We start from the raw sequence: 19,630 nt of genomic DNA on the forward strand, positions 1-19,630 counted from the left end.
TTAGGTTATCACCTGTTTTGAACCAGAACTCTGTCATTCAGAAAGACAAAAGTTACTAGTATTATTAGAAGTCTTCCATGAACATAAATGAGAACAATTCTACTCCAAAGAGATTTTATGTAAGTACTAAAAGAAAGAAGTTAAGGGGGAGGCAATCTTTTTTATCGCTAATTAAACAGTATCTTTAGTCTGAAGTGATTCAGGATAATTAAAATTCAGAAACACTGGTTCTTCTTATGCAGTTTTTAATAATCCACAACTATGCACACATAAACTACAAGAAGTGACCCAGTCCCAGTTAGATATATCTACTTCCAAAATTAATCAGTTAAGTAAAAGAGAGATTTCAGTCTAGGCACTCCAAATAGATATGAATGTAGTAGAATAGAAAGTTTATTCTGCATGTTATTTGCTACATCTTATTTTGGAGTGACAGAGCCAGGCCTTGTGGAGGATTGTCTGTGACTGACCTTGGAGATACTTGCTTATCAGGAATATCAGATATTTTGGGATTACTGGTTTGAAAATCTATAAGCATGCAAAAAAACCCCTGAATTAGAATTATTCAAATCAACTCATAATGCCACAAAGTTTTTCAGTTCCACATGCACAACTCATACTGTTATCACCTGAAACTGTGCACAAAGATAAGCGCAAGGGCCTCATATTGGATTGTAAGGTCCAAAAAGTCTGTTGAAAAGTGGTTTCTAAAAACCTAGTGTGTTACAGAGTTTTATCAGGGAGATTAGATGAACAACTTTGACTGTCAGAAATTGAGTTTTCTTTGCCTTTTCTTTTAGGTGAACCAAAGAAGTGACAGACAAGAGGAAAAAATAATGAAGCTATGAAAAACTATTGAAACTTACTGTGGTTCAACCTGTCGGATTACAGTAGCAGTATGATTTTTGTAGCACGACTGCATGTGCATTACCCTTATGAAATAACTCGCTACTTTTAAAAGGATAAAGGACAGCTGAACTTATTAATATGGAGAATGGTGTAAAATTAAATACCCTTTATTCTCATTCACATATGTATGTAAAAAACATGATTGTGTGATAGGGATGTGCTCATTTTTAAAAGCTGTGGTGACACACCTGAACAGAAAATATCCTCAAATATTACCTGTTAAAATAAAATGAAAACTTAATATCAATTAACAAAGTTCAAAGCAAAACTGTGTCGTAATGCTGTAGCGTTACTAAAACTCTGCTGATCTAGCAATTAGGTGTGAATTATAGGATTTAGCTGAGAAAGCAAGCTTGTTTTCTAATGCCTGCATATCTCATATTTTCTGAGGTAGCATAAGAAAAACATGTTGCTGTGATGTACACACCTTAAAATACGGAAAATAAAATTAAATACAGACTTTTACTCAGTTTGTTTACTTCCTCATTAAATTTCCTAAGTTGGAATTATTGGGAAATAAAAAGCAGACATAGCTATTACTTGAAATATACTGAGTTTCAGTGAGCTGAGGTACTATATAGGTGAACACAGTTTTTGTATATCTACGCTTTTTATATAAATATGCACATGCGGATTTGTATATATGCATATACACACACACCCTTTTGCGAGGAATCATCAAATGCCTATGTTAAAATATCACACTTTATCTTAATTTCTATAAGCTGTAAGTTACCTATATTGTCCATACAGTGAAAAGGATGTCCCTGGGTAAGCAACATATCATAGTAAACTGACTTCTGTGACTTATGAAGAGTTTTAATTAAGTGAACAGGTTATCCTGACATATCTAAATACACATATATTCAGAAGTGTTTTCCCAAATTAAATAACTCTTGCAAAACAAGCAAACAAACAAACAAAAAACCAACAAAAAACCCCAAAGTAATGCAAGCTGATATCTAAAACCTACTTCTTTAAATGTCTGTATTTGAGAAAACATTCTTAAAACATGGTTTTCAGTGGGTTTGGGGGGCAGGGTGGGGGGAGGGGGCGAAGCATTACTGAACTCACACAGGCATCTTGCAATAATATCATTGCGTTTTGAACCTAAGATCCCCTGAGCCTCCAAAGTGCAAAGCAGACAGAAACATTTTAGCAATGCAAACAAGACTTTCTGGCAACTTCCTGTTGCCATTTTTTCAGTAAAATAAAGGGTCCTGAGATACTAAACTGAAACACTGCTAGAAAAGATTTTATCATTGGTTACACAGGCAGGCACCTGCTATTCTAAGATACCAGCTGAATATTTTGCTGCTGTGCAAAGAAAATATGTAAAGACTGTCTAACTGTTTAACAGCAATCTCCAACTCTTTAATTTCAGCTCACGTAAAAGACAACCCTGAGAGAGACATCATGTAAATATCTGTTTAAAAAAAAAAATCCCAAAATTATAGTAACAACTCCATTCATATCTGTCTGGTTGTAAAAACTGTACCAGGTATTTAGGGGTGTAAGTAAGGCTAGTGGACTGAAATGTGTTTTCATACATATAACACATTTTCAGCAGATTTTTACAGAGCAGTAAAAAGAAACTTTCTGTCTATAAAGTTCATCAGATGTTAATGTACATCTGAGACAGTGCTTATTGTGTGGCAGTTCTTACAAAGAATATTTCTTTCATTACACTATAATTGCAATATCCAATTCACAAAACATACTGTTTCACGTTACTTTCGGAATTCCAGAAACTTTTGTAAGCTGGCGAATCACACAGAGAGAAAAAGGAAACAAACAAACAAGAATCAAACCCAACCTTGATTCCAGAGATATTTTTCTCCCCTTCGTGAAGTGACAGGGGGAAAAAAAAATTCCCTTCATTATGACCTACTTGTCTAGAAACGGACTTTCAACCCCATGGTTAGGCTAAGATTTGCTCTACTTTCTCCCTAGGGCATAATTGTCAGACTGACTTACCGTGTGCCTTTTAGCCTTTGTTCTGCCTCTCACGCTGACATCAGGGAAGCAGTGATGTAGAATAAAGCAGGGGTGGGCTAGGTTAGTCCACTGTTTGTGTCGTTGTGTGGTGTGCAGGGACACTCTGTGATACTCTAGTGAGCTGCTAAGCTTTTTTTGTAGGCTTTGTGTCATTTACTTAACGACCAATCTCATTAGCTGCCAGGGTACAATGGGCTGATGCATTTTCTATGTACATACTCTACACAGTGACCCTCAAGGTTGCCGAAGGTCTATTTAATCAGTCAAAATGCTGAATATATTTGCAGTAAATAATTAAAAAAAAATACGGGACCACAGAGGTATCTCATGAGGGTTTACTCTTTCCTGGGAGTTATTTGCAGGTAATAAAGTGATAGGAGAGGTAGGCAAAAACAAGGGCAAAGAAGGGAAAAGGGCACTCGCTGGGTTTGCACTGGTCACCTTTAATTTAGGGAACCTTGGGGGCCCTGCAAATCGCTGTGTCTCTGCTTGTTAATTTCTCCATGCAGTTCATGCTTCAGTGTAATCATGTTATCACAATTAAACCCCTTTAAATAAGAACAGCAGCACTAACAAAATACACACTCTTTTGCACATTGGGGAGGGGATATGCGTGTGTGTGTGGGGGGGTGATATTTATTTATTAAGTTCCTTACTACAGGCAACCTCAGGGCTGGCATCTTTGCATTTCTAACCTCTCGTCAGTTACAAGGTAAAACCCTTTTAACTCTTATGAAAAATGAAATGCTGAAAAGCCCTATGAATCACGACAGCTGTCCATAAGTAACAGGGAGAGTTCTATTGTCCAACTTGTCCCTGGATAAAATGAATACTTTACAGCAGAGGCTGTTCAGCTTGGCTAAAGAGTATGGGGAGAAGGGGAGGAGGTCACTGGAGATTTCGCACACTAATTTAATCTGGGAAAAGGACAGGCACTGCATCTCACTTGAACAGACTGGCGGCAATCTGGGCTCCCACAGAACTATCTCCTTTTGCCTGTGCTCTATTTATTCCTTATCTCTGTTTACCAACCGCTAGGTCCCTTTCATTCACACCACGAGGCCGTTCTCCTACTATCAGTCAGCAGCTGACACTGTGGAAGAGCCTCAAAGGCAAAAAAAAAGGGATCAAAACTAAACCAAAGCTGTATAAACAATGCAACAGTAGAAGTAAATGCATAAATCCTAATTCTTAACCCAACCCACAGGGTGCGAACAGAACCTTTATAGTAAATCCAACAAACCCACCACAGTGAGCTATGGGCTACAGAGGAAACAGGAAAAGCCAAATATCATTCATGAAATCACCATCTCAAGCAAAACCACTGAAAATAGGCATTGGCAGATTTTTAACTGCTTTCAGGATAACAGGTTCATCAGTCCTGTGTATCCCTCAGCAAGTAATGAGGCACAGGTTTACCTCTGTGCCTGGTATAAGGCGAATAAGAGCCCTTGCCACTTGACCATCCCACAGTTCAAAAGCCTTAGATAACTTTGCAGTCACTGTTTGTAATTTAGATTAAAAGAGGTATAGGCAACTACTTTTTAAAAAAAAAAATGTATCCGGAGGTTGTGATAATTTGAATAACTTTATATCTAGAACTTAAAGGTCAAGTTATTATTGAAGCATTTGTCCAATTTAATTTGCCTTTAAAACTCTGGCTATTTCAATATTCCCCTTTCTCAGTCCTTAACTTTACTCTTGTACAAGATTTTAACACTTGTTATGAAAAGAAAATATGTGAAGAGAATAAACAACAGCTTGTGGCTCTAATAGAAAAGTAAAGGAAAGTAATAAACTCTTTACATTTGACAGGGTTTCGATTCTACCGTGACTTAACTGCGAATAGGTTTATTTTCTAATTTTCACGGTACCTTATTTTGTATTCTTAAACTGACTTAATAGAAGTCAGTTGCAAATATTCATAGAAATATTGTTTCAGTGAAACAGTCTAGCTTTTCAAACCTACAAATTCTGTAACTCCTAAAGTAAGGATGTTCCTCCCAGAAGAGGAGTTATGCTTTCAGAACTATTCTCAACTTTTTGAGACATAAAAATATCGGTTAACAGCTTATAGTCAGTATAATGCCAACTACCTGATCAAAATCATTATAATAATAACAAAGAAAATGTTCCTCATTATCAAAGATGATCAACTGGACCTAATTTCAGTTTTGATTTCCACCTATGTGCATTATGAGCAATGAAGTCTTTACTACTTGGATCCTTTTTTCCAAATGAATTAATGAATTAAATTTATCCTTTCACCAGCTGCTAGGCAGCAGATGGAACCATTTCTGAAGCCTTGTTGAATTCAATCCATAAAACTCATTTCCTAGGATTAGCAGTCCAAAGTTTCTTTTAATGTTTATATACCGCTTGGGATTTTGAATTTCATGATGTTAAACTTTCAATTTAACTATTTTTTTCATTTCATATCAAACAAATATGATCGTTTGGATTTCTATAGCTTTGTAACCACACATTTCAGGTCACATAAGGACAAGAATTCATTTCAAAAGCAATCAAGTAATGCAAGATTGAGATCTGGGGGTTTTTTTGTTTGTTTGTTTGTTTGTTTTGTTTACATTGCAGCACTGCCATAGAAACCATTTGTGCTATACTCAAAGATTAATTTAGACTGGAAAAGTTTTATTGTCTGTAACTTTGACCAAAAGAAAAAAACTTTGTATAAAAAATTAGTTTCAATAAGAAATACGTGAAAGTTACTGAGATCTGAGGGCGTACTTGTTATGCAGAGAAACACGACACGCTCCTGAAATAAGTTTTTTATCCGCATTATTTTTTTTTATAGTTAACTTCAATATAAGGCTTGTCTAGTTTGGGGGGAGTGGGGGAAGTGAGGGAAGGGGGGGCAGTGGTGGCAGTTTTGTGAAGTGAAAGCAGTAAAGAATTATTTTTTCTGTACAGTAAGAGGAAATATTAATCAGCTGCAGTACCCTGGACAGCTCCTTCTCTTTCATTTTCGGTTTTCTTACCCCTGCCCCACACCCCTGGAACAACAACCAGGGACCGGGGGGGCTTCAACAGTCACTTCATTCTCAAAGGCCCCTATTTACACATCTTTGAGCGAACTCATCTATAATTTAACCAAAGTTTCTACTTCTTAGAAACCTGCCAAAGTAAAAGGCAAAACAAAAGTACGCCCTCTCCCACTCAGCGTTCAAAGACATATTGTATTAAAAGTCTCAAGAATAAAACCTCGTGATGTCAAAGTCTTCCTGTTATTCAACAAAGTAAATAAAACTAAAAAAAAAAAAAGAGGTGATTCGTTGTTGTGTATAACAGTGATTTCCGCTAATTTGGCACAAGAAATCTATATTAATCTAATAATGCAGTAAGCCAAGAAGGCCACATAATAATAATTACCATTGAGTAATTGAATATTTAGAAGGAGGAGGAAAAAAAGGAAGACTGGTAATCTTAGCCTGCAGGCATGAAAGTACTATAATACACAGATGATATTTACAAGTAGAAATAAAATGCTCCAAACTGGCAAGTTAGGAGGCAAAGTCTATATTTAGGATTTCGTCATTCCGAATCTGGATTATCTGTTAGCCACCGTATAGCAGAAATATATTATTGCCTCAGATAAAGCTTTCATCACAAATGCTGTAATTTTCCCCAAGAATTACAAAACAATCGCACAGCCAAACCAAAGAAGACACATCTAAGCAATTAACTTAACTAATTTAATTGACAAAAGAGGTAATAAATGGTTATTTTGAATCCTAAAAAGATCCTTAACTGACAAAGTTCACCCCATATAGTTTAAGAATAAAATCTGGGATTTGTGTTTTTATAATCTATTAAATGAAAAATTCACAGCACCTTGCAGAAGATTGTCTTGCTATTTACATATGAAGGAAGACAAACATCTGAACTAAGTGCTTTGTTAAAGACAAAAGAAAGTCAGAGAGAGAGAGAGAGAGAGAGAGCTATTGCTGATCAGGGTGTTAAACAGACTTTCTCTAGTATCAAATGCTTTTTCATAAAAATCATTCTGCTGCAAAATGTTGTCCCAGAAGGTCCATTTCATTCTTCAGCCTTGCCTGATATTACTGTCATTTAACTTTCTAAAGATTTTCCTGACACAGACATTCATTCTAAAGTACAGTATTCGCTTTTTTAATCAGAAGCTCTCAATTCACTCTATGAATCCCAAATAATTTAAAAGACTCAAATGTCACGCTTTAAAAGATCCTTTTTCATTTAGAGCAATGCTATTAAATATATTGATCAGCAATCTTCATTTTAAAAATACTAAGCATTATTTTAAAGCATTTGAAAACATCATGAGAAAGCTCTATGGTGTGTAATACATAATTGCAAGTGAATCTGCATCTATCGAGCAGTTCCTACAAATACACTGGTCCCACTCTGTTCCTCTCCTGTCTCGGCTTTTTCCCCTCTTTTTTTCAATGGTAGTATTTAAGTTCAGTAACTTTTCAAAATGAGAGGAAAAGCGTCCGTGTGATCATTTCCTCAAATCAAATAGCTAGAGCTGCAAATTTGCACAATTCTAAAATGTATATGAACAAAGGCTTTACTGAGGCAGTATAAATGCAATTACACCATGACATTTTATTCAGAAAGCTGTCTCAAAGCAGTTACAAGTAGCTATTTTTTAATTGAGGCCCAAAATAGCATTTAAGATAATGACCAAGCATACATTGTGGAAGAAACAGAATTAGTGTCATTTAAACAAAAAGAAAAGTTTGCAGAGAGCATTTTAAACATGGATTAAACCCCCTCAAACTTCTTAATACAAATCTCTCAAGCTTTCAACATTGATATATGGACAGGATTTTTTGCTTTTTTTCAAAATAAGAGCACAAACAATAGCAAAGACAGAAAGTTACTAATAGTACAAGTTGCTTAAACATCAATGGGTTCAGAATAGTGTGAAAAACTTGTTAAACTTACTTTATTTTTGTTTCCAAAACTTATATGTTTCTCCTCCCTTGTGTGCTGAACTGTGCACTAAAGCTGTGTCTTTGAAAGGTAGTTCCCATGATATGACATCCAGTGCCTTTGACTGCCTAGAGATAAGCACCTGCGTTTGTGTCCCCTCTTTACGTCACACCTCCCTATTCAAACCTTCTCAATATGATTCACATTTGCACATCAACAGCCTCATGCGCATACACAGATTTTTTTCGGCTCTGGGCCCAAAACTTTCACTTTAATTTTCATCACATGATTGCTGTGGCATATGTCCTTCCAAACCTCCCATATATCAGTCATCATGCAAATGAGATGGAATATCACTCCTCTGCAGCAGATGGCCAGGGATGATAACAATGGCTCAACAGAGGAGATTCAATGTCCCTGACTTTATCGCCACGGCAACAACAACCTAAAATATATGTAATGGAAGTGGTGCTTATTAATTTTGCAGGCTCGAGTGTTCTGATTTTGTGAGTGAATGGGCTGAGTTAAAAAGGGGGCTGTGTCCTCCTGCCTCTAGAAGACTATCTATAAAAGCCAGGGACCTGGAAATTATTTTCAGTGACTAAGAAGGCAACAGCCTAGCAATTATTTGAGTAATTAGGTGTAATTCCTCCCTGTAGGCCTTGTACCCTCCTGTGCTTGTTTCACAGAAGCTCGCGAATTAGACAGGCACAGATACTGAAAAGAAAAGTGCCTCAAGATATAGCAGGAGAGCTTGCAGGAACTAAGCTTCAGTGATATGACACTTGGCCTCCACCAGGCTTGGTAAACACAAGCCCCAAGCCATAAGTAAATAGAGGCCCCACTCCACAAACACAGACCAATTAAAATTACAAAGGCAGCCACACTTCTGGGTGGGGCTGGGGGAAGCTTTATTCTGCCACGGTCTCACTGTGAGTTGCACACATAATGGTCTCTTAGTCCCGAGCACCAAGTACTGTATTTCCATTGCTATCTGTCACTATCAAACCCAAGCACAAGTCTCTCTTCAGGCTGTGAATTTCTCCCTAGGGATTTATCATGTGCCTTTAAGGAAACATTTCAAAGTGAATTTTCTGTGTGTCATCTTCTAAATACAAACCAGGGAGAGGAAATAAATGCTGCGATTTGCTATTTATCTTCAACAGATTAAGAGGAAAGAGTGGGGATCACCATTTTAGCTCTGAGCAAACAAAATATCCACAGCCTCTCTTTTCCCTGTTCATGCTACAACTTTCATGTCCTTTAATATTTTGAGCATGTGAGTAACCATTTGATTCCTCAGAAATAAAGTTCAGCTATGAACTGCGTGTTCAACTAAGAAACTGCTTGTACAGAAACTGTATGTGTCCTTTGTTTTTTCCCCAGGGGACCCCTTAGAAACATGGAGAATTCTTTGTCTCCCTCTGCAGTAGAGGGGAGGATGTTTAGGTAAAACTGACAAAACACTCTGGGAAGTGGTGGCTCTACCATGTGCTAGAGATTTAGCACAAAACTGGACCAAGGAAGCTTGCTACTCTTCACACGGAAAAATTCCTCAAAATTTACAAATCTGTTGAAAGTAATTTTCACTCCTCTCCTTGGAGCCCACATATCTTGACCACAAGTAGCGTGTAAATTTGAAGCCAGAGAGGAGACATCAAGTGGCATTGCACCCCCCAGAGGAAGATCGGGCTGGTGAGACAATGCTTGAAGGAAACTCCAGGGGCAGAAACGGGTCTGTACATCCTCCCCCTGTTTTGGCAGAGTTCAACACCACCTTGGCATTGCTCATGTTCTCTGTCAGTGTTTCCAGTTTTCCACAAAATCAAAGCTTCCATCAAAAAAAAGTGCAGGCACATTTCTGCTGCACACAAATATTCTAAATTTCCAGAACTATTATTTATCTATCATAGGCTTGTACAACACCCTGTACTCACCTTCTGCCCTAGTAACAGGTGCTACCAGAATACGAATGTTCAGTACTAAATGGTCTTTCCTTTTTCACTGTGAAAAAGATTTTCTGAATGTGAAAACAATGTATGGCTGTTTTAACCAAGTGAAAACCAGAAGTGTTTCTTTTCTGTCTTTAATATTGCCAACTACTTATTAGCTACCAACAGAAGTATTTAAAATACAAAGAAGTGTAAAGTAAAGCTTATTTTTCATCTTTACCTCACACTGTGGTGTGGAGTTTGCAATTACATTTTCCAAACACAATGTTACTGATGAGTTTTATTTTCCTGTCTCAGAAAAGCTCAGCCAAAATGAAAACCTGGACTTTCTCTTTTTTTTTTTTTTTTTTTTTTTGTGTGTGTCTGTGTGTCTGTGTGTAAATGCATGTGCAATAGGATTCTAGAAGTGTGTATGTTCATGTTCTTTACTTCTGTACAGTTCATTCTCCACTGGGCTAACTTGGGAATAACTAATGAATGTGGCTGTTACAGTGAGCTGAAGAGATAAGTGTGGTCCAAGACTATGCAAAGCTCTGAATCTCCTTGTACTGGATCTGTAGTTGGACAGAAAGCCAATACACAAAGTACTATAGGAATGATGTTTTCCTGACAGCTTGTGTTATTTATGGGACTGGCCACTGTCTTCTGAACCAGATGGAGCTTTTTTCCTAGTCTCTCTTTTTTTTTTTTTTTCCTTGTTGTGATCTGCTGTGCATGCCCCTAATTGATCATGGAGTTAGACTGGCATTTAGGTCAGTGTCTTTATATTTTCCAGTGCTAAGTATAGTCCTAGGTTGTGAACTGTCTCATTTATCTTAAAGGCGCAGTTCATTTAACAAAGCTATTCAGATCCTCTCACATCACAGGATGAACATGGGATGAGGGGATGAGTAAAATTTGTAGATATGGATTATCTTTTCCTGTCTGATTCTTATCTATATGGCTGTGATGTCATCATATTAAAAAATTGCTTGCTGAAAAAAAAAAAAAAAAGGTTTAGAAGGTATCTCTTACATTCCACTGAGACACACAAGTAAGAAGAAAAAAAATCTTTGTCATTAAATCAATCCTAAGTAAGTTCAGATTTACACAACTTTGCTTTGTGCACAGTTTACAACCCACTAAGTAATGAGTAACTGGCGAAGACTGGATTGTTTGTGTTAAAAAAACCCAAAAAACTTAGGATGTAAGTGCTTCAGAGCTAGCAAAATTTAAGTTGCAACAGTCATCCTATTTTGAGCCTCTAAGCAAGAGGAGGTTCAAAGTTTACAATAACAATAAAAGGATAATGAAAGGGTTAAAATACCCCTCAAACTGCTCAGTTAGGAAAAATTGAAATCTGATAGGAGAACGATGACTTGTTGCAGAAACACATATTAAATAAATGTGCATTGCAATACGTAGTAGCTACCATGCAGACTTCTATTGGTAAGATTTTGTACAGATCTAATGAATGCTGAAGTACAAGACTTTTAATAGTCTTTTATAGTCTCCTATTGATAAATAAAATCCTCTTCAAAGAGCTTAAAGAAAAATGGAAATTAATTATTGTAATATGCCAGATAAACCACAGAAAAGATTGACAGACTTCCTTGTAGACTGTACACCAGCTATTTGGCTGCTCTTCAAGTTCAGGGGAAACTTCAAAAATAGCACAGGACTTTAAAATAGTGCTATGAATATTGTATTAAATAATACTAAAATTTCCAATGTTTTTACATTGAAATTAATTTAGCTTATCTCCACTGTTAGGAAAAAGAGACTGCTGCAATAAAAAAACCCACAAAGTTTTCACTCCACTGCAGAAATACATGTATTCTCTGTAGTCCTACATCTTGCTAAATGAAATTCCAGATCTATTTTAAAAAGACAAAACTTATGATGCTTAAGAGACTCCATGAGAGGAAAAACAAACAGTGACAATAATATTGTAAAAAAAAAAGGTCAGCATAACAGATATATTTCTATTTCTAAGAACAGTTATTAGCAGAGCAGAATCATAACTGAATGTTCTGGAAAAGGAGAGGTACAAAAGAAATCAAAGAAATTACATAAGACGTACTGGATAACAAGCAATATAGGACATGAAACTTGATTCTTCATGAAGAGATAAGGGAGTGAAATATTCTTTGCTGGTGCCAGTAAATTCATTGCCATCATCAAGCACCAAGTGCAGAGTCATTATAGGAAAAAAAATTGCCAAAGTTACCAAACTTGTGTAGCACCTGGTTGAATAAAACTAATAAATCAGCCTAGAGTGAGTTCTGCTAGCAGGCTCGTCCTAAGGAAAACTGCCAGGTATGTGCACAACAGAAAAACTGCAAGTCATTAAGCTTTCAACTTTGAAATGACATTTCAAAAAAGTACTAACCATGTTTGTACAACATATTACTTCAACAGTATCAATTTACAGGAATAAAAAGGATGAAGAAAGAACGATACCTGACTTAATATTAACTAGGGAGTTGTTATCCACATAAAATTATATATTGGCTCATGGGAGTGTTAAGGTTTTCAGTCTGTTCTGTATGAAATAGTATATTCACTGAAATAACAGAAAGATTTCATCTTCTCTCCAGCCATCTTCTTTCCTAAATGTTTATTTGACAGTGCCCAAGAGAAAGCCCGGAAATTTTGGAGCACTCCTTTCCTCCCTATAGTTTCTACTACAAAAAGCTGTGAACAGGTAAGTTTTCTCAGAACGTCTTAGTGCAGGCATGGGTTCAATTCTTTTAGCCTTTCCATAAAAACACTCAAGAGACTGTGGACAACTTTCCATTTAAAGAATGCAAAAAAGTCATCCTTCATGGTTTTTATTGTTGGGATTGTATCTCATTGAAAGGGAGATTGGAATATTGCTGTTTTGAGTTACAGTTTTATGAAATTCAGGCTGATGTAAAACTGGGAAATGAAAATGTTTTTCTCTTTGCAGTCTTATTTATTTTAATATATAGCCTTAATAAGTAACTGAAAGCAGTTATTTAATAAGTACTGAAAATTAGATGTAGGTAATGTCAAATATGGATTAAGCCTTTCAAAAAAAATCCCATAATAAGGCTAAATATTAAGAGTAACAAATTTTCTTAGCTCTTGCAGCTAATTAAAAAAAACCACCCTCAACCACATCTTTCTCCTAATCATTGTATTATTAAATGCATAAATAAAAAAACAATAATCATATTGCTGTTGTGTTCTTTGTGCTGTTCCTTACGAAACTTTTTACCATGGATGCTAACAGATTTTCACTCACAATTTAGATAGCAGATCAGTAGGGAAAATTTTTGAGTCACAATGTTGGATCATGTCATAACTTAGTAGTTTTCAATTTATTACACATCTTGACTGAAAAGGAAAAATTGCTCTTTTTAGGTCCAGTTTACTTTAGAGAACTTTTGACTTTTAAATTATTGATTTGAATGCTGCCTATTTTGTGCATTCATGTCTGTATGTGTCATTCCTACCTTTCGCACACCATCACAAATGTTGTTATAAGTAGGGGTGACACCTCTGACAACTCCAGTGTTAGCCTCTGAGAACTTCATCATAAGTATTTGTAGTGTCAGATTAAAACTTTTTTGGGGGAAATTAATTCTTTCCAACAGAGCAAACGGCTCCGTGAAGTCCTGTGAAGTACAAAACTCAGGTGTGTAACTACCCTGAGCTGTGACAATAGTGTCTTTCCCTCAGTTCTCTTCATGTTGTTCCTTACAACCTTTTCACTGAAGCTCAGTTAAGACCCTTTGAGAAGGAGCATTCCAGGTTGTCTTTGGGAAACATCGCTTCTCTGATTTGTACTTGCCTGCAGGTTTCTGCTTTTGTTTCTGTTGCTCACATACCATCATTGTACAGATTACAGAAGCCAACAGATAAACATTCACCTGCTGAACACCTGCCTTTCAGCCTAAGGTCTTGTCCTCAGATGTCCCTAGGCTTCCAGCTGTGGTTCTTCCGAGGTTTTTTAGTCATGTCTTGGGAAAGTGCCTAGGCAACCTCTTCTTCTGCTCTCTCAGCAACATACACAGAACTCCAACAGCTATTGCCAGCAAAGTCTTACCTGATCCCTGACAGCTGCTTCCTTCAGGGTAATCCTGCTCATCATTTTCTGTTCTCCTCTCTGCTTATGTGCAGCACATACTTATTATCCAAAGAAAAGCCTAATGACATTGTAGAAACAGTGATCTTAGTGTTCCTGGGTGTTAAGAAGTCTGAAACACAAACCAAAATTCAAATGGCTCTGAACGCTAATTACCACTATGAAAACAGCCAGTTAAAAAAGGAATTATTTAAAATAACCTTGTGTGGATACAAAGAGAGAAAATATTGTAATCTATTTCTTTCTTGCACTCTCAAGTATTTTGGCACAGGATTAATACTTTTCCTGTCACACCTACATTTATTTTATACGTATATCCTACTGAAAACAGTCTTGTTTGTTCAGAACCATCTTCCCAGTACAGATTTTTCTATTATATTTTAAAACCTTGCCAGATTTCATTGTTTGTTAAAATATCTAAATCTACCATATATTTTTTGAATAGTAGTGAAATAGTCTTGTTAAACTTTACTGTAATATGTTCAATGAGTTAAGTTATACCATAAGATGCAGTGATCTCACATGGACATCTTAAGCATTACTTGGAGAGTCAAATTCAACTGTGTATGCAATATAGTGTGTATATAATCTCACTGGATCTAAATTTACATTCTGATGTGTCTTGTCAACATTTAAAATATCATACTAATACCCTAGATAATTACAATACCTAGTATTATAACATAGTGTACAACAAACTTTGGGCTGTCCAAACCAATATAAATAGCTACATGCAAAATAATCTCAGTTTTTATGTGTTTATACACAAACGTGTATTTTATATATATGCACAAACACACATAGGTAGCAGGGAAGAAAAATCTTACTCTTTCTAACACTGAAGAGATCATTTGAATAGAATGGAAATAGTACTATAAACCTGCTCTAAACAGTTTATACAAAAGTAAGGGAGAGCCATAAGATCAATTTTTTTTCTTAGTAATCAAAGAGATCTGCAAGAATGCCAGCTCTTTAACCATAAAGAATTTAAAATGCTTAGATCCAGAACAGGATAACAACTAACTAAAAAAAAAGAGGGAAGTATGTTTCCATGGACCATACTTGCTTTCTTTTCTTACACAGTTTGTTGAACAGCCTACATGGCCAGAGGCTATTCTGGACCTAATCCTAGGAAATGAGCCAAGCATGATAAATAAGGCTGAATGCTGGGAGTGGCTAGTGTTCACCACAGTGTCATTAGGCAACTACTAGATTGCAGTCAGTAGCCCTCAGTAACTAAGTATATGTTTTCTTCTGGCCTTTCTGAAAGCAGTCTTTGAGTTTAACACTCAGTCATTCTGTGCTGGAAATGTCAAAAAAGAATATGTGGAGTCTTTCAGAAAGTAAACACTTGCTCAAAAATTCCAGGTAGATGTGCTTTATATGTCATTTTGAGGTATATACCACTACCAGACATGAAATGCTTTTGAAAATGTTGATCATACTGTCTAATCCTACGTCCATACCAGTCACCAGCAAAATATTCTTACTGTGATCACCAGCATAAAAAGTAGGCCCATCCTTCCTAACAGAGAAAATGTAGCATCTTACTAAATTATTGCAAATAATTTCAACTAATAAGGGCAGGTGTGGTAGCAACAGAAAAAGTGAAAATTTTGGATCAATTTGGATGATTAATCAATTTGGATTAATTTTTTTTTAGTGACTTAAACTTTGTAAACTGTTAAGCAATTTTTCCTTAATTTCTCACAAAAAAAAAAGTGAAAATAAAACCTAATCCTCCCACCTCACCAAATAAACAAAAAAATCCTCATCTATTCTCCTTTTCTTTTGGAGAAAATATGGCAATTTGTATTCCAATTTTTCAAGCCAAAGTTACAGGGGGCTAAAATAGGGCTTTATAATGGAAGTTGATTGCAACCTTAACTATAGAGGGGCTACTGCCTTTCCATAATAAAGAGCTGTACATTTCCAAGGAGAGGAGGAGAATACTGCTCTGCATGACTTCTTGTAATTTTGCTTCTTTAAATTAAGGTTGTGTCTCAGGAACTTTCTTAGTTCTTTTGAGCATGAAGTTTGATATTTCACTTCATGTGGTTTTAATTTTGATCCGGCACACAGACATTTTGCAGTTGATACATTTTAGAAATGGGGAAAAATATGAAGCTTTGCACTTTGTCAGAGCTGTGATCCTAATTTAGTTTGTTTTCTTTCTTTTTCTTTTTTGTATGAAATGTATGAAAAGGCCAAGCAGGCTAAAGCAGCAATTTAAACATATTTGGATTTAGTTTGCTTGCTTTGTATTGTCTTCTTGCTTAACGGTAGAATGATTTTTGGCTGTTTAAATTTCAGTCTGGAATGAGTGCTGGCTGTTTTTCCTTTTTCTGGGCATAAAATGGGGGAGACCACAGAGACAATGTCAGGAATGTAAACTGTGATCATAATAACCAGTGCCCAGGTATGAGTTTATTAGCCAGAGTTTCTATTGCACAAAGGTTTAACTAGCATTAAATGTTTTTTAGTTGGCTGGATGCTTCACTACCATTAAAGGCTGCTGAAAAACAACCAGCAGCAAGTAAAAAAATGAGATAATATAAGCATAATTTCACATTGTTTTTCAAGATTTAAAAGTCAGATTGGGGTTTTTTTTCCAATGCCTTCAAGTAAGTGCAAAAGAGATGAGATTCCATATAATGGATGTCCATGGAGCAAGGATTTAAGTGCATATAAATCCAGATATATGCTCTTGTCTCCAAAACTTTGATGTAGACTCAACTCCATTCTTATCTATTGCTCCATTGCTGCTAATATTTGTAAAACACCATCAAGCTAGCATTTCTTTTATGTCTATGATTACTGAATCTAACACTTTTAAATGCTTTCATTAATATAGTGATGGATCAGAATATCCTTCCAAATTTAAGAGCCTTGCATGAAAGCATTAACTTTAAAAGCCTACCATACTTAGAACCACTGAGTATGGAAGTTTTCACCTTTTTAGGTACAGTAAGCAAAAACCTTCACTTTGTATAAAAGAGAGCATTTTTTTTCCTCATAGATTGAGAACTTTTTGTAGCAGAACTATAATATACCAATGAGTGTTGTTAAAAGACTCATGTATTTTAATTCTTTTCTGCAGTATTAAATTCTTAGGTGACTATGGAGGAAATCAGTTAAAAATTTAATTCTCACACACACATATTAATTGAAATGACTGAATTAAGAACTGTATCTGAAGAGAAAAATTATTTTTAAAAGATTCAAGCATCTAAAAGGTCTGAAAGATGCATTTTGACACCTGATTCAGTAGTGTCTGCTAACATTACTGTCTAAACATATAACACATGTATTTTGTTACTGTGTATTCATAAGTACTGTCTTTCATACCAAACTTATCCTTTCCAAATACTACTGAAAACAGGAATATTGTTCTCCAAAAGTATTGTTCAGAAAACAAGAGTGTGGCATTTCACACTTAAAATGGGTACTCTTACTTTGCTAGCAAAGAAAACTGCAATCATGCTTTCTTGCATATCCAGGAAGATTTTCTTTTTGGTTTAGGCATTCAAAGCAAAAAAAAAATAATCTATCAGGTCTTGAAGAAGCAGTAAATCTTGTTTTTCTCTTCAAATCTATCTGTGAATAATCATGTGAAAGACCATTTACTAGTCATAAAACATTAAACCACACATGGACCACATTATACCTTTTTTTGTCTGTTTGATAAATGGTTCTATATACAGAATGTTTCAACACTTTTTATAATAAATCTAAAACATAATTTTATATAGTAAATGTAAAAGAAATGTCTGATTGACACACATTGAATTCCCATTTCCATACAAAACCAGTGTGACTCAAATTATGAGGGTAAAAAATTAAGGCTCTTAAATAAAAAATAAATGTAATTTTGCCTTTTCAAACAAAATGCACAATATAGGTAATTGAAGAAATGCACATTCAGATGATATTATTTAAATGTGAAGTTAGTGTATCTTCCAGGTTGTCAAAAAAAAGTAGCAAATGTAGTATAAAATTCACATCTTCATAGTTCAGCCTTGCATTAAGAAAACAAGTACAAATGCAATTCTTCGAATCAAGATTTATTGGTCATTTATTCAAATGATAGTAAGAATTAGAGATTTAAATCACTATGATTTGCATCTGTCTATGCTTATCTAGGTTCTGCAAGAGCTGCCTAAAATATTATGATTTAAGCTTTGTGGACCTCTAACTCCATAGAGTCCACTGATATGAAATTTAAATTTAATAAGTCCAGAAAAAACTACCAGACTGTGAATGGATGAACGAATATTTTTAATTCTGCTTTGTAGGTGCTGTTGGCTGAAAAACAAAATAAAATCACAAATGCACTGGGAATGGAGTAAAAATGGAGCATTTGATTGTTTTCCTAATTAACTTACTAAAGATATGACTAATTTTATAATGTTTTAAAGCACCCATATGCATTAATTTGCCTGGTGCAAATTTATTTCTATTTAGAAAGTCAGTTAAGGACAGAAATTCTGGTGGGGTAAGCACTGTCAAACACAGAAAAAGAACCAAAGAGCCCATAAGTTCCAGTATAACGTCTTTTTCACAAAAAGTCCATTAAAGCCAGAAAATGCACATCTAGGCCTTTAATGTCTTACTCACTTAATTACTTAGTTCTGTTGAAATTATTCCGTTCTTTGTCTCGGAGGATTAAACGTTCCATAAATAAACTGTACATCCAGGAGTTCAAAACACACCTACCTCATTCATACAATCCACTAGACCTTCTGTCACTAAGAAAAGGCCTGTCACTGGGACTTTAACACATTTCAGTGTGGCTGACAGCATTCCTAGGAAAAAAGTGCAGTTCATTGTCAAGTATTGACTAGGAACAGCGGACCACTAACTCTTAATGGCTAGTTTGAGTGTTATAAGCAGTCTGAAGTGATGTTCACAAAGAATAATAAAGACAAAGTGGTCACTTTCTATTAAAAGAACAAAATAATTAAGGGTTTAGGGGACAGTACCAACATCTCAATAGTTTTTCTGAAAATCAGCTGATAGCCGCTGCTTGTTAAAGAGAACAGGTTTAATGCGTTAGCTGTGAGACTAATGATTTAACAGTTATTCAATTTTAAGTTCCCACATGGAGCATAGCAAAGGGCTAGCTGACCTTACGCATGATTCAAATAGCAATGCTGAGACCCATGCAGAAGTGTTACCTAACAAGCTCAGAATTTATTTTCTTTTATTAACTTTAGACCTCAAACGTAATATGACATTTTTTGCAGCTTAAAAGTATATAAGCATCTGTTAGCAGAAGCCCTTTATTTCACATAACAAGAGAATTCTGTTTATAATGTGTCACCAGCTGCTCAGTCAAAATGGGTTCTATTAGAACTAATTTAATTTTACATAAGTTGATCTATTTGCATTCTGAGTCTCCAGTTAAACGACTAGGTACTATTTTGTAGACTGATCCCGCTTCAAGCCTCAGTGTATGGACAATGCTTAATCAGTGTGTACATCAGGAAATAAACATAATCAGCAAGTGCGCTAATTAAGCCAGGAAAATTTTGCAACATGCATACACTGTATGGATTAACAAGGCAATTCATTAGAAATCTTAATTATGCAATATTATATTTTCCGTACATTTTATTTTATGATGTTTCAGATGAGTTTTCTCTAAATACAGAAGCCATCTACACTTCTCAAAGTAGACAGTGAGATGCTTTTAACTCGGGCACATCTGTGTAGCCTCTAGTCTGGAAGCCTCTATGGAAAA

At 35.5% G+C, this 19,630-nt stretch overlaps 1 protein-coding gene across 4 annotated transcripts in view; it reads right to left on the reverse strand.

Moving 5' to 3' along the window:
• The window catches only part of ST18 (suppression of tumorigenicity 18, zinc finger), a 166,448-nt gene that overhangs the window by 90,955 nt on the left and 55,863 nt on the right, over positions 1-19,630 (reverse strand). The window contains exon 1 of one of the 4 annotated variants that reach the window (XM_014937027.1): positions 7,855-7,963. The exons of 2 other annotated variants lie outside the window; for them this stretch is intronic. The gene's annotated coding sequence lies outside the window, so the exon portion shown is untranslated. Of the gene's footprint in view, positions 1-2,886; positions 3,014-7,854; positions 7,964-19,630 lie in introns of those variants that run through there. One more of the 4 variants, XM_014937028.1, reaches the window with a different exon arrangement.

Source organism: Calidris pugnax, unplaced genomic scaffold (genome assembly GCF_001431845.1).
Source record: "Calidris pugnax isolate Ruff unplaced genomic scaffold, ASM143184v1 scaffold51, whole genome shotgun sequence".
NCBI classification, from domain to species: Eukaryota; Metazoa; Chordata; class Aves; order Charadriiformes; family Scolopacidae; genus Calidris; species Calidris pugnax.